The following is a 14157-nucleotide window of genomic DNA, read 5'->3' on the forward strand; positions in this document are numbered from 1 at the left end:
ATTGTATCCAAACAGCAAACCTGCTCGGCTGCAAGTTTAATAAGCTCTTAAACGGCACCATCTGAATCCTGCAATTAAAGCAAAAACCACTGTAAAATAAATCAAGAGAGATAAGAAAAGATTTCACATTGTTAAAAGTTTATGCTATTTCTGACTTCCCCAAATGTTACCATTAACCTGGGAGTTAATCAGAGTTTTTCATTTACCTGTTGTTCAGAGCCATAATGAGCACTTTAACAGGGTAAATAAAAAGATCTAAAGAAGCAATAAACTCGAATGTCACAAGTGGCAATCATCTACCTTGTGAGGCTCATGCATTACAAAGCATCGCACAGCTGGAAACAAATGATTCCACAGAACACTGTAAATAACCTCCAAGCCCACTCCTAATTAAAGGGAAACCCCATTTTCTCATGGGCATTGACTATATGAACCAATTAAGGAAATATCATTTATTTCCTGAAAGGGCCATGTCTCCTTTCTCTCCTTCTCGCCCTCCTCCCTCTCTCGTGTCTCAACTTCATCTCTGCCCTGATCTGTCTCCCTTCTGAACTATTTTCCACTGAAGAGCTGGCCCCCAATGTTCCTGAGCTGCAATAATGAAACATCCCTGCTTTAAGCAAATTTTGCACCTGTAACCTGCAGAAATATAGCCATAGCATTTGAAAAATTACCTCCACACTGCACAGTGCCATGAAAATTTATCTTTGAGATGATTTTATTGCATGGTTACCCCAGGCAATTAAATCAATAAATCTTAACTGTCAGGAAGGTTGGCCTCATGCCAAAAATAAATGAAATGCGCGAAATCAGTAAATAAAAGGTTCCTGACAACTCATTCCAGAAATTATTTAGCAGTTGCAGTTGTGGTGGGTTTTGTGTTTCACTCCGTGGCCTTTATTGACATCCTTTCTGAGAAATGATTATGCTAACAAACACAATGGCTCCACTACAAAGACGTCATCAGAGTTTGCCAACCCATAAATTATAGTCCTTGAAAAGCAGGAAGGAAATAGAGCCATGTGGCCAGAAGTGGTAGGCTCTGAGCAATTTGAGTTGGGAACAAGTTAGTGAATAGCTTCCTGGTGTGTCTGAGAGGGAACCGGTCACTGATCCTCGGCTCTGGCTTCTTCTTGAGTCTAGCTTAGTAGTGATAGGACTCACTCTCTTCCTAGGGAGTCCCACTAGCGTGGCTTGTATTACGTGATTTATAAGACTTCCAGAGCATTTCTTCAGTGCCTTATCCTTCAGATGTATTCAGTCATAGGAAGTGAGTTATTACTCCCATTTTGCAAATGAGAAAAAAGGAGACCTGGAACTGTTAAGTGGTAAGATGGCAGGCAAGTCATGATAAGGCTGGCCTCATCAGAACCTTGGGACATGGTACGTGTATTGCTTTAGTGTGCATCTCTCAGATGAGGGAAGCAAAGAATGTAGTGCAGTGTTTGGACTCATTTGTTCTTGCCATGATCCTCACTGCCTTTCTTTTTTGAGTTCTCCCTCCCAGTGTTAGCTTACCTTCATTTAGTGAAGGTCCTCTAATAATGTCTTTTCACAGATGACAATGGCTAAATGGCATTGCTGTGTTGCCTGTCAGTGTCACAGTCCTCTTTGAGAGCTACATGAGAGTCTGAGCAGAGGCTTTCACCTTTCTCTGGGTATTGTACTGTTTCCTTCTCTTATCTGCTGTAGACTTCCTAGGTTTCCTAATTTCAGCCATTACGACCCCCTCAGTGGAGCCTTGCTCCTCTAGCCATGCCCTGGTGACACAAAAGCTTATAGAACAAGACAGAATTTCTTCAGTTGTCCCCTTGATTGCAGTTTTACCTTCATGTTTTGACTTTTATGCAAAATGACTTCTTATCCTACTGGACCAAAAGCTCCATGAGTCAGGGGACCTTCATCTTGTGTACATAATGACCAGTTAGTTACCAAATGATAAATGAGGAAAGGTGTGTTAATTTCTTAGGGCTGTCACATGGAAACAGTCTAGGTACCTTAAAAGACACCTTTTGTTTCACAGGTTGGAGACTAGAAGCCTAAGATCAGTGGCAGCAGGGCCCATTCTTTCTGAAGGCCGCGAGAGAAGGTTTTGTTCTATCTTTCCTTAGCCATTATCATGTTCACGTGACATTGTCGCTGGATGTGAACCAGTCTCCAAATATTCCCCCTCCCTATTTAAGGGTATCAGCAAATATAAGGTCCAGACTAACCTTAATGATTACATTTTGTCCACTTGATTACATTATAAGACACTATTTTTTTTTAACACAGTTGCATTATGAGGTATTAGGAATTAGAATTCCATTATACAGAAGTTCTAGGGGAAAATATCAGGCTGTACAGAGGTACAACTGATATTAGGACAGAGATGCCTCAGATTTCCTTCTGTAAAGCCTTTAGAATTTGTGTGTGTGTGTGTGTGTGTGTGTGTGTGTGTGTGTGTGTGTGTGTGTATGTGCAGAGGTAGAGTGGCAGATCCATTCCTAACTTGCTCATGCAACTGTGCACACTGAAATATAAGCAATGTGTCATCAGGGGGATCTCAGATGAACTGCATGGCTCTATCTTCAATGGATGAAGATGGCTAGAGTAACCCATAGATGTGGAACATCTTGGGGCACAATCCCATCACAGTGGGGGAGGGAGGCACCACTGCAACCTCAGATTTGGGCATTTCTAGGTCAAGGCATATTTTCTTTTACATTGTTGACTCACTTAGACCCTTCTCTTACTATTGAGATGGTTTGTTCTTTATCAGGAACCTCTGGGCCAGGAAGACAGTGACTGTGTTATTTGGAGTGTTTTCACTGGGAGAATATATTTCAGAGGACCAAGTGGGCTGAGGGAGGGGAAAGTCTTCGAGAAGTGTGAAAGATTTCTGTAAAATGTAGATCCCAGATGATCAAGAGAGGGATGGAGTTCAAGGAAGCAATTTAAGAGACCATCAGCAGCTCAATGGGTGGAAGTTGGCAGAAGTAGGAAATAATGGCCCAAATGAATGATGGGAAGCCCCTTGGAGAATATGGTGTTATCTGGGGAGCAAGTCTCACATCTTCCAGGAGGACTTAAGTAGAAACTAGGAAAGAAAATCACCCTTGACAAATCCCTAGGCAGGGACCCCTGAATCATATTGGGGGCAACTATAGCTGTAGCAGTACGGAAAGAGATGCTGATTTGAAAGTTACCCATGAGAACACACAGGTCTTTGGGGGAAATCCAAGAGATGCTGGAAACCCATCTGCACAGCTATTCTGTAATCCCTGGAGGGTGGGAGGGGCAGGCTGTTGAGATGTTCCTCCCGCTTCCTCATTAGTTCTTCCCTTCAAGCTTCAGCTAATGCACATTTTTGTTTTTTTCATAATTCTTGCTGGCAAGTTCCCAGGGCAAGTAATTCCCTATCACATCATGAGCACTAAGGTGGTTATTTTCAAATTAATGGTTTGAAGCAAAATACAAGCATTGTTATTGAGCTAGAGGCTGATAGATGGCAAAGGCGCAGTATCTAATAACTAAGTGCAGACTCTGCAATGACAGCCACAAGATTTCAAAATAATAATAATTTGCATATTTCTGTAGCATCTTCTGTCTGACTAATGAGCTTAACAAAATTAATTCATTAATTTACTGTGGTCCCATAGACAGCAAAGAAGTAAAGGTTGCTTTAACAATTTAATGCCTGGAGAAATTAAGTCAGGTTACTGTTCTTGAGGCTTTAGGTCCGCTGCTTCGGTGAGGATGGGGAGGGAAGAAGAGCCTTCTATGTAAGACTGGAGTCTTCTGGAGCTTTTTTCGAAATGGAAAGAGTTAAACAGAAATTTGGTATGTCCCACAGTATGATACTCATTCCTGTACCTGGCTAATACCTCTCCAGTGTGGCCAGGCCCCATGGATAGAATGAATATCATGTGTGGGGGAGGGGCAATATGTGATATCACATGACAAAGTTTAAGGACTTTCAAGAAGAAATTAGGGTTGCCAATCAGTTTGATACACCAAAATGGATATTATGCCATAATTAGGTGCCTTTTTCAAAGGAATTTCAAGAGGCCAGATTCTAGTTCTTAGTGACATTGAAGAAGCGAGGTGATAGGAAATGCACAGCTTCAAGGAAATGAACTCTGCCAGTAATCCGAGATAACCTGGAAGCAGAGGCAAAGCTGTTCATGTGATCATAGCTCCAGCCAACACATTGACTATAGCTTTGGCACGACCCCGAATTATCATGCAGCTAACTGATGGTAACTCATGAAATCAGTGAGAAAAGTAAGGCATGTAATGCTTTAAGCTGCGGAGTTCATGACCCTTCATTACTCAGCAACAGAGAACCAATATGAGGCATTACACACATGCCTCAGATTTTATGCTTTGTGCTCTGAGCTGTCCCCAGCTAAAGGTTATAATCTAAGAAGGCACTGGCTTATCTTAACTTAAATGAAGAACAGTTTGTCCTTGACAGTTAGGTGGTAAATATTATCATTATTTAGATGATGACAATTACTGTTGGTAACAGATTTGACAGGGACTTTAAATGATGTTCAAGGATACATTGAGTAAGCCCCAACATTTGGATATGACTTCCCAAGTCAAAACATCTAATGACATATTTAAATATATATTTTGTTTTTATTTATATGTCTCTCTATGTGTATGGGTACCCACAGAGACCAGAAAATGGTGTCTGATACCTTGGGGCTAGAATTATAGGCAGATGTGAGCTACCCAATGTAGGTGCTAGGAACTGAACTCCAGTTTTTGGAAAGAGCAGGAAGTGCTCTTACTCACTGAGCCACCTCTCTAATCTGACCTATTGACTTGAGTGAACTTTAATCACTTGCAAGAGAGATAGGAGGGGCAAGAGTAAAGAAATTCAGCCATACACAAAAAAGAAAGCCGTACATTGGTATGACTGGGGGCGGGGGGGGGGGAGGGTAAGGAGTACAGCCGTAGCTGGAGAAACTTTGACTAGAAAACTGATTCTTAATCTTGAGTAGAGATTAGGACTTGATTAGAGGGTTATTCACAATATGTAAGTGGAGTTAGGTATTGATGGTAGCCAGACATGGTAGTTTACACCTCTAATGCCAGCACTCAGGAGGCAGAGGTTGGTGGATCTCTCTGAGATTGAGGCCAGCCTGATCTATATGGCATTTTCAATATATCCTGAGCTACATAGTAGAGAGATGTTTGTCTCAAAATAAACAAACAAGAGTTTGCTGTTAGGGGAATTACACTAAATTTATCTATGTCTAAAAGATATTGACCATAGTTTCATAGATATGTAAAGCAGGCAGGCTTTGCATAGCTGAAACCATGCTTATCAGAGCTAAATTTATAGCAGTTAGCTTTAAGTTTGAGGCAAGTGGGCTTTTAAGTAAAGTCATGTATTGTGAAGAGCAGCATACGGTCTTGTGTATGCTGTCATTAATGTTATGTATTCATATGTTCAATTGCCCTGCTATTTCTGGAAAACACTATATCCTTGTATCCATCTATCTCTTCTGGCTGGTAAAACTTTCTACCTTTTCTTCTGAAATGATTCCTGGGTGTTGGGAGAAGGAGAAATGATATGGGTAATCCCATTTAGGGGTGAGCATTCTGCAACCCAAATAAAATCTCAACATATGTATGGGAGATGTATACCAAATCCCATGTACAGTTAAAGAGATATTGACTATTGATAGTGTGTGTGTGTGTGTGTTAAGTTTGAATAAAGGGTTTATCTCCTGACATATCAATCCACACAGTGGAAGGCTACTCTTCCAAAAGTCAAAAGCAAGACAAAATGGATTTGGGGGTTTAAGAAAAAAAAAGGATGCAAAGTTGGGTTAGTGGAGACTAGGCAGTACATATGGTAGTACTTGGAGAGGAAGATGACTATAGACAAAATTCATTTTATGAAATTCAGAAAAATAAAAGAATAACATAGGAGCCAATGCATATTTAGCACTAAGAAATTCATTGGAAGCTTTTCCTCTATGTTTAATCTGTAATGTTCTTTCCTATAAAAGCTTTAGTCCAATAAGGATGAATGGAAGAACTTTATAAATGGACTCACATAACAGATGTTTCTTTTCAGTTCCCTGAGTAATTGGTCTGTCCTTAGATTTGGAAACTACCATTATCTCTTACTCCTGTCCAGGCATGCTAATTGAGAATGCCTCTAGAGACACATCCCTTCTTGACCACTTCCCCTCACATCTATGGTACGGGAGTATGATCAGGAGCTTGTGGGTGAGGTAATTCTAAAAATTCCTGGAGAGTTATAAAAATGTGAAAGGATATCTCTTACCACTTAGCCTGAGAAGAGTACTCTATGCCTGTGTCACATGGGAAACTTTACCTAGAGGGCTAGATGTGCCCTATGGCCAGTGCCTTGGGAAGATGTCTGGGGCAAATAAGTAATGGGGTTTTTCTCCGATGTAATCAGAGAAAGAGTTCTTCATCTTAGTTTCATGTGAGAAGAAACAATAGAACTTTAAAAGTTATCACTGTCAACAAGGCCAAGAAACCTATAGATAGATGGGCCATGGGCCTTAGGGGAAGACCTAGTACTATTGTTCCACTAAATTGAAATAACATTAAAAATGATTGTAGATAGACCCGTGAATTATTGATCTTTCAACAGGCACAAGAGATGATTCTTCTTGCAAGGGATGACAATTCACACAGAGATTAATAATTGGTCAGCATTCAAATAATAAGGGACTTTGGAGTGCTTAGCCTTAAATGGGATATCTGTATTAGACCCCTATCCTCAAGTCTCAGGGATCTTTGTGGAACAGAAGGTAGAAATATTTTTAAGAGTCTGAAGTGGTGGATGACTTCAAGAAACAGCCTGAACAGATGCACATAAGAACTCACAGTAGTTGTGGCTACATGCATAAGACTTGCACAAGCTTCAACTGGACGAAATCCCAGCATGGAAGAGGGAAAGAAGGAATGAAATATTACCCTAGATCAGGAGCTATTGACGTCTGATTGCTATTGGGAGAGACAAAATCAGTCTTCTTTTTTCTTTTTTTAAAATTTATATATTTACTTTACATCTCAACTCTAGTCCCCTCCCTCCTCTCCTCCTGTTCTCCATCCCTCCCATTCTCTTCCCCCCATACCCTCTGCCCTTCTCCTCAGAAAAGAGGAGCTCCCCACCAATCCACCCCAGCACATCAAGTAGCCACAGGACTGAGTTCCTCTTCTCCACCTGAGGCCAGGAAAAGCATCTCCCTTGGGAGGGTGATGGAAAGCAGACAATAGAGTCCATGTCATACACAGCATCTGCTCAACTTACTAGGGCATGTACATGAAGATCAAACTGCCCATTGGTTACAGATGTGTAAGGGACCTAGGCCACGTCCGTGCATGCTCTTTGGTTGGTTATTCCATCTCTGTTGGTCTTCTTGTAGCATTCTTGTCACCTCTGGGTCCTTTTATCCGTCCCTCCAACTTTTCCACAGGACTCCCTGAGCTCCACCTAATGCTTGACTGTAAGTCGCAGCATCTTATTTGATCATCTGTTGGCTATTCCTCTCAGAGAACAGTTTAGGTAGGCTGCTGTCTGTAAATATAGCAGAGTTTTCCTTAATGGTGACAGGGAGTGGCTCTATCCCATGGGGTGGGTCTCAGGTTGGGCCAGGCATTGGTTGGACATTCCCTCAGTATTAACTCTGTCTTTATTTCTGTATATCTTGTAGGCAGGGTAAATTTTGGTTGAAGGTTTTATAGATGGATTGGTGTTCCCCTCCTTCCACTAGAGTCCTCCTTAGCTAATAGGTGGCCTCCACAGTCTCCATGTCCCCTGCTTCTAGGAAGCTCAGCTAGAGACATCCCCATAACCTCCCTGTAAGCCTTCCCTATTCTCGGTCTCCAGGTTGTCTCTGATGCTCTCGCCCTCAGTTTCCCTTTTATCTCCAAGTCCTCTCCCCTTGCCTTCCCACTCTCCCCACATCTGATCCCCCTTTTGTTTCCCTCCACACACTCTCTCCTATGCAGTTCCTTCTCTACATCTACTTCGGCTGTCAATTCTATTTCACCATCTCAGTGACATTCAAGGAGGCCTTCCCGTGGACCCTCCTTGTTACTTAGCTTCTTTGGGCCTGTGAATTATAGTATGGCTATCCTGTATAACATGGCTAATATTTGCTTATGAGTGAGTATATACCATGTGTGTCTTTCTGGGTCTGGGTTACATCAGTCATGATGATCTTTTCTAGATCATCCATTTGTCTGCAAATTTCATGATTTCCTTGCTTTGAATAGCTCAGTGGTATTCCATAGTATAAATGTACACAACTTCTTTATCCATTCTTCAGCTGAGGGACATTTAGATTCTTTCCAGTTTCTGGCTATTATGAATCAAGCAGCTATGAACATAGTTGAGCAAATGTCCTTGTTGTGTGGTGAAGCATCTTTGGGGTATATGCCCAGGAGTGGTATAGCTGGGTCTTGAGATAGAATCATTCCCAATTTTCTGAGAAAGTGCCAGATTTATTTCCAAAGTGGTTGTCCAAGTTTGCGCTCCCACCAGCAATGGAGGAGTGTTGTTCCACTTTCTCCACATCCTCACCAGCATCTGCTGTCACTTGAGTTTTTGATCTTTGCCATTCTGATGGGTGTAAGATGGAATCTCAGAGTTGTTTTGATTTTAATTTCCCAGATAACTATGGATACTGAACATTTCTTTATGTGATTCTTGGCACTTAAGTAAAACCTAATAATTCTTTGGATTTCCTCAGTGTCTGTTGTTATGTCCCACTTTTCATTTCTGATTTTGTTGATTTGTATGTTGTCTGTCTGCCTTTTAGTTGGTTTGGCTAAGGGCTAGTCTGTCTTGTTGATTTTCTCAAAGAACCATCCCGAGAGAGGGAAGGAGAGGGAGGGAGAAAGGGACAGATAGGCAGAGAGAGAGAAAGAGACAAAGAAAGACACAGAGACAGAGACACAGAATAAATTTGTGTAGGAGGTGGAGGTGGAAGATGCTATTTAAGGAGTTGAAGTAAGGATAGTTGTGATCAAAACACATTGTACGAAGTTCTCAAAGATTAATAAAATATAATCACAAAGAAAATGTTCTCGAGTTGAAAAATGAGAGTTCATGTACAACTTGGAGACTGTGCTAAAACCACTCAATTGAAAATTTTAAAATGATATATCTCATGATATGTGAATGAGACTTCAATAAATCTTTTATTGAAAAAAGTTGCTGATGCCAGAGACCTCTGACCCAGGCCTCTAGAATGAGAATCTCTGAACAAGGCTTGCATCTGCATTTGAATAATACCCCCTGGGTGTTTTCTCAAGGTAAAGAGTGACAAGTCTGTTATATTTCCCTTTCTAAACAAAAGAGAGCATTGTTTCTTTGTTACAGGGTAATTCCAATATATATGAAACTTCTAGAGTAGTATTAGAGAAGCATTTTTTTTCTTGTTAGGGATGCTGTAGTGTATCAAGAGTATCAGGGCAAGGCCGGCTCACCTGCTCTCATGTCCTCAGGGCAAGGCCAGTTCACCTGATCCTATGTCCTCAGGGAGGGGCTAGAGAAACATTTTAAAAATTATGTCCCTCCTTTTCCTCTCCCTCCCTCTCTCCCTCTTAATAATAAATCCTACAGGCTACGATTATGACTGGGATTGGCATGTCATACCATCTGGGTTTAACAGTGACAAGAACATCATTGGAATTAAACAGCCACATTCTGATAGGCTTTGAGTCCCACTCCATGAGATGAAATCTATACCTGGCAACATTATCAGTCTCAGAATCTATGTCTAATTAGGTTTTAGGCCCTAGGGGAGAACCTAGTAGTATTAACTAGACATAATATTAAACTGACACTAAGTATTTAGTGCTATACACAATGAATGGTCAACATATAGATAAGAGTCTAGAATATTATGTCCTTTAGAGAAAATGTATACTACATCCCCTTCCCAAGGCTCAGGGATCACCGAAGAAGAGGAAGCTGAAAGGTCATTACAGCCAAAGGCAGTTGATGACTACAAAGAGACATTTTCTGGAAACAGCAGAGTAACTGCACATATAAATTTGCAGTCGTTGAGAGATCATGATCAAGACCTGTGTAAACCCAAGCCAGACCAAATCTCAGGATGGAGAAGGTAGTTGGGTCATAGGCTATTGGTAATTTTTAGCTACAGAGAGGAGTGACCTGGTAGCACCTTGTAAGTTGACCAACCCTCAGTGGAAGACCATGTAGCCAAGACTATTTGGGGAGCATAAATTGGTCTTCAAAGATTAAAAAAAAAATAGAACACAAGTTGAGTGGCTAGCAAAGCAGGTTATATTTGGGAAGAATTGGGGTAGCAGGGTTAATATGACCTAAACACATTTTATGTAACTTTCAAAATACTAACAAAACTGGAAAAAAGAGAGAGGTAATACAATGTGTGTTTCATGGAAAATGCTGAAAGGTAAGTGTTTTTTGAAACGCATGGGCTTGGTGCACTTTCTGACTTCTATGTTCTGCCATGACCTACCCACTTGTGCCGTATGTGCTGCTTGCTGCAGCTTCAACCTTGAAGCTGCTCTCACTACTCTTACACCTGTAGAGGATTACAACTGCTGGTCTTGATGGTGACAGTGTGCCAAAGTAAAAATTTTGGAGAATAAAATCCTTCAAGCTGCTATGAGGACATGTAAGATGAAAAACACTAGTCTGAATGTCAGCAAAAAGGCTGATATCAAATCTATTTTATAGAAAAAAAAATGGAAGGTAGAGGGGTTAAGTGTCAGGTAGCAATAACCTGCTCTAAATCCTGCCCCAAAGCCTCAACCCCTGCAGGAGTGAAGCAGACTCTGGGTCTGTCTTCAAAGTGTACTGCTATTAAAGCTCCTGCAGTGCATACCCTAACTATCATTTCAGACAGAGTGACTAGCCAGGAAGCTGGGGCCCTCTTCTTTTTTAATTCCAACTATAGAGGATGTATGCCACTGAGCCTTTCCTGAGTTATATAATTCTCTTGTGTATTTACTGAAGAATGTATTTCTGAAAGATTATCCCAGTTGCCCTTTCTTTTTATCAAAAGAATATCACTTCCTGATCACTCAAAGATCTTTTTTACTTCTGATTTTATGATGAAAAATGATACATTCTCCAGGTATTCCTTTGGTACCACACAGTGTACAAATTTGGTTTTGCAACTCTTGACAAACAACGTAACCATGTTGTGTCTCCACATTTCCATCCATCCAAGAGACATACAATACTTTTGAGTTTTATACATATTTACACAGAAAATTCTTAGAAGAGTGTGGGGCTACCAGTGTGCTTATTAGTGATAACAAGCCCTATACAGCAGAACAATTCCTGTAACCTTAACATTCTACCTTTTAAAATACCATTCTGCATATTTTTCTAGTTCTCCACATGCATTCATGTTTTTATTCATGACATAATAATTTATGGCATATATTTTAAGGACTAAGGAAAAATATGGTTACTTGAGAAAAATTATGTACTTCATTTAGCTTTATTTACCAATATCAAACATTTCTTTGTTTTATCACAACAAACATTCATATTTGTGAATGTTGTAGGCTTCAAATTCAAAAAAGCAATTTGAATTCTCAGTGATAATTCTCTATCAGTTTTAAACACATTTAGCTACATGAGTGTTCATACCTAGATTATGATCGTTATTTTGCAATGTCAAAATATCTGGCCAAGCTAAACGTAGTTCATTGCCCCCCACAGGAAATTCAGCTAAAATTATTGTTAATGTATTTATTGACAGAAATTGTGGGCTGTATGGCCTTGGTTTTATAATTTCTCATTTCACATTGCTTAGATATATATTCCATATGTGTGGAATTTTGTGGTAACCCAAACACGTTTTTTTTCTGTCTGGAGGATATTGAACATTTTGGTAGAAAACATTCTAAATTATATGGCATGTGATTTTGACTTAATACAAAGAGTATACTTAACTTAATCTCTTTCTGAAACCTTGAAATTAATATTGTGACATAAAATCACACAGTCTATCTTGCCTTTCTAGGTTTGTGACTGCACGCCTCTGCAGTAAATAGACACTTCTTGTTGGCCTTTTGATTTTTCAGACTTGCTTTATAATTTCTACTGTCTCTTTTCTCTGTGATAATGAGTTATGCACTTATACTTTTGAAGATTTTTTTCACTGTATACTAAGAATCCAGAAAAGAAAGAATTTAAATTTTTTCTCTTACATGACATTTGCGTGATTGTCTTAGGGTCTAGCTTATAAAATGAGTTGAATATGTGAGCATTATTAAGTTTTTAATGGCTCTTGACTTTACTATTGAAGTAAGTAGGAACATTGGTTCTGTATTATAGTGTGAAAGAGATAGTAATGAGGTACTTATTGTTAAAAAAAAAAGTCTGTAAGCATAGTAATGTCCGTGATGAAAATGAGGTTTTCATAAAAAATGTATTTTGCATTTTAAAATAATTCAATGCATTAGCAGTGTAGTTACTGCCTTTATGAGAAAAACTAATGTACTGTTCAACCAGTATCTCCTTCACAGAGCCGTCTTGTTGAAAAATAATAAAGCACATTAAAGTGATTATATATTGAGTTACTGTAGAAAACTAGAAAATACATGTGTGCCACACATTTGAAATGCAAAGCCATGTACATGGATACAGTTTGTGCATGTAAAGCACATGAAGCCAGATTTTAAAAACCAGACGACAGACATTTCATTAATTGGCTGATGTTAAACAATTAGTTGAGCCTATACAGAACATCAGAACTCACTGAAATTCTAATGAGACAAGCATGCTTATTAAGAACACTGACCGTTGACGAGCTTTAAATAAATGTGAATATTGGCATTCTGCACCTATGAAGTGGTTCAAAAGGATAATTGCTAGAGCCAAAGGGGCACTTCCTGAATTATCATTGCATTTTAATGGACACCTGGAAGGCAATCAGTATGGAGGAGGCATCTCTTAGGGACAGGGCCTCGGGAACGTTTTTGTAGGAGCAAAGAAAGTTTATTACTAATGGTATGTTCTTTTCTTCACTTGGAAAAAGCCCAGGCTAACACTGACCCTATGGAGCAGAGTAGTAGTGTGAAGTGAATGTCTTCCTTTGAGTGTTCAGCTGTTTTTACTGGTGGAGCTGAGGCGGCCTTGGTTTTTCCTCATATTTTTTTTAATCTTTCATAAAGTTTGTATTTTATTTTTAAGCAATGTTTATTAGATTTCTTTTTACATATACATTTATATTATTAAATATAAATAAAATAAACTATATACAGCAAGAAGAATCATGAAACAATCAGGAATTATATAAGGGTTACACTCATCGTGTTTTGCTTATTTGTATTTGGCAGCCTTGAAGAAAACAGCTTTCCTATCTTGGTGAATCTAAACTTCCTCTCGAAAATTCTATTAGATTTGAACAGATTCCACTCCCTAACAAAGGCCACACACACAGAGAGAGTATATACTATTTGCAATGACAATGATCCAGAGACATGGTTGTCAATGTCCTCAACACACAGAAAAAGCATATGCTGACACATTCCCATTTGTGTCTTTGTTACTTAATAAAAAAATTTCCTTATACTTACATATATGATGTTTGTTTTTAAATTCCATATGAAAATATCACTTATGTCTCCCTCATAAAAGAATAAGAAAAATGTTCCATAATCACATTTTCATTTGTAATGTATTGGAACTATTTTTCTAGACTTGAAATTCTATAAATTGCACAAAAGATACAAGTGTGCCTCTTAGTTATGAACACATGCATTATAGAACACAAAGAAGATATGCCTGGCAACTATCATGGATGCTTATATGTTTCAAATAACTTACTGTAAGATAGGTGAAGTCCTTTATTAAACTACATTATGTCTTGGTGAATATTATAAAAACACTCATTTGCAAAACTACTTTTGTCTTTCTTACCATTTGTACCTGTGGAAGATAGAAGGAACCAACAAAGAGGAGTATGATGTTTTGGTAACTCATCAATATTTGTCAAGATTGCATTCCTGGATGATAAGTTTCCTGGCATCATTCAAGTTTATTAAAGATTATAATTTCAATATTTTAAAGGGGAAGAATGACTTGCAATCAAAATAATTCTTTGGTGAATAAAAACAACCCAACTTTCAAAAATAAAAGGGGAAAAACAAATGAACATAAAA

The sequence above is a fragment of the Acomys minous genome (genome assembly GCF_964271855.1).
Source record: "Acomys minous genome assembly, chromosome: 7".
NCBI classification, from domain to species: Eukaryota; Metazoa; Chordata; class Mammalia; order Rodentia; family Muridae; genus Acomys; species Acomys minous.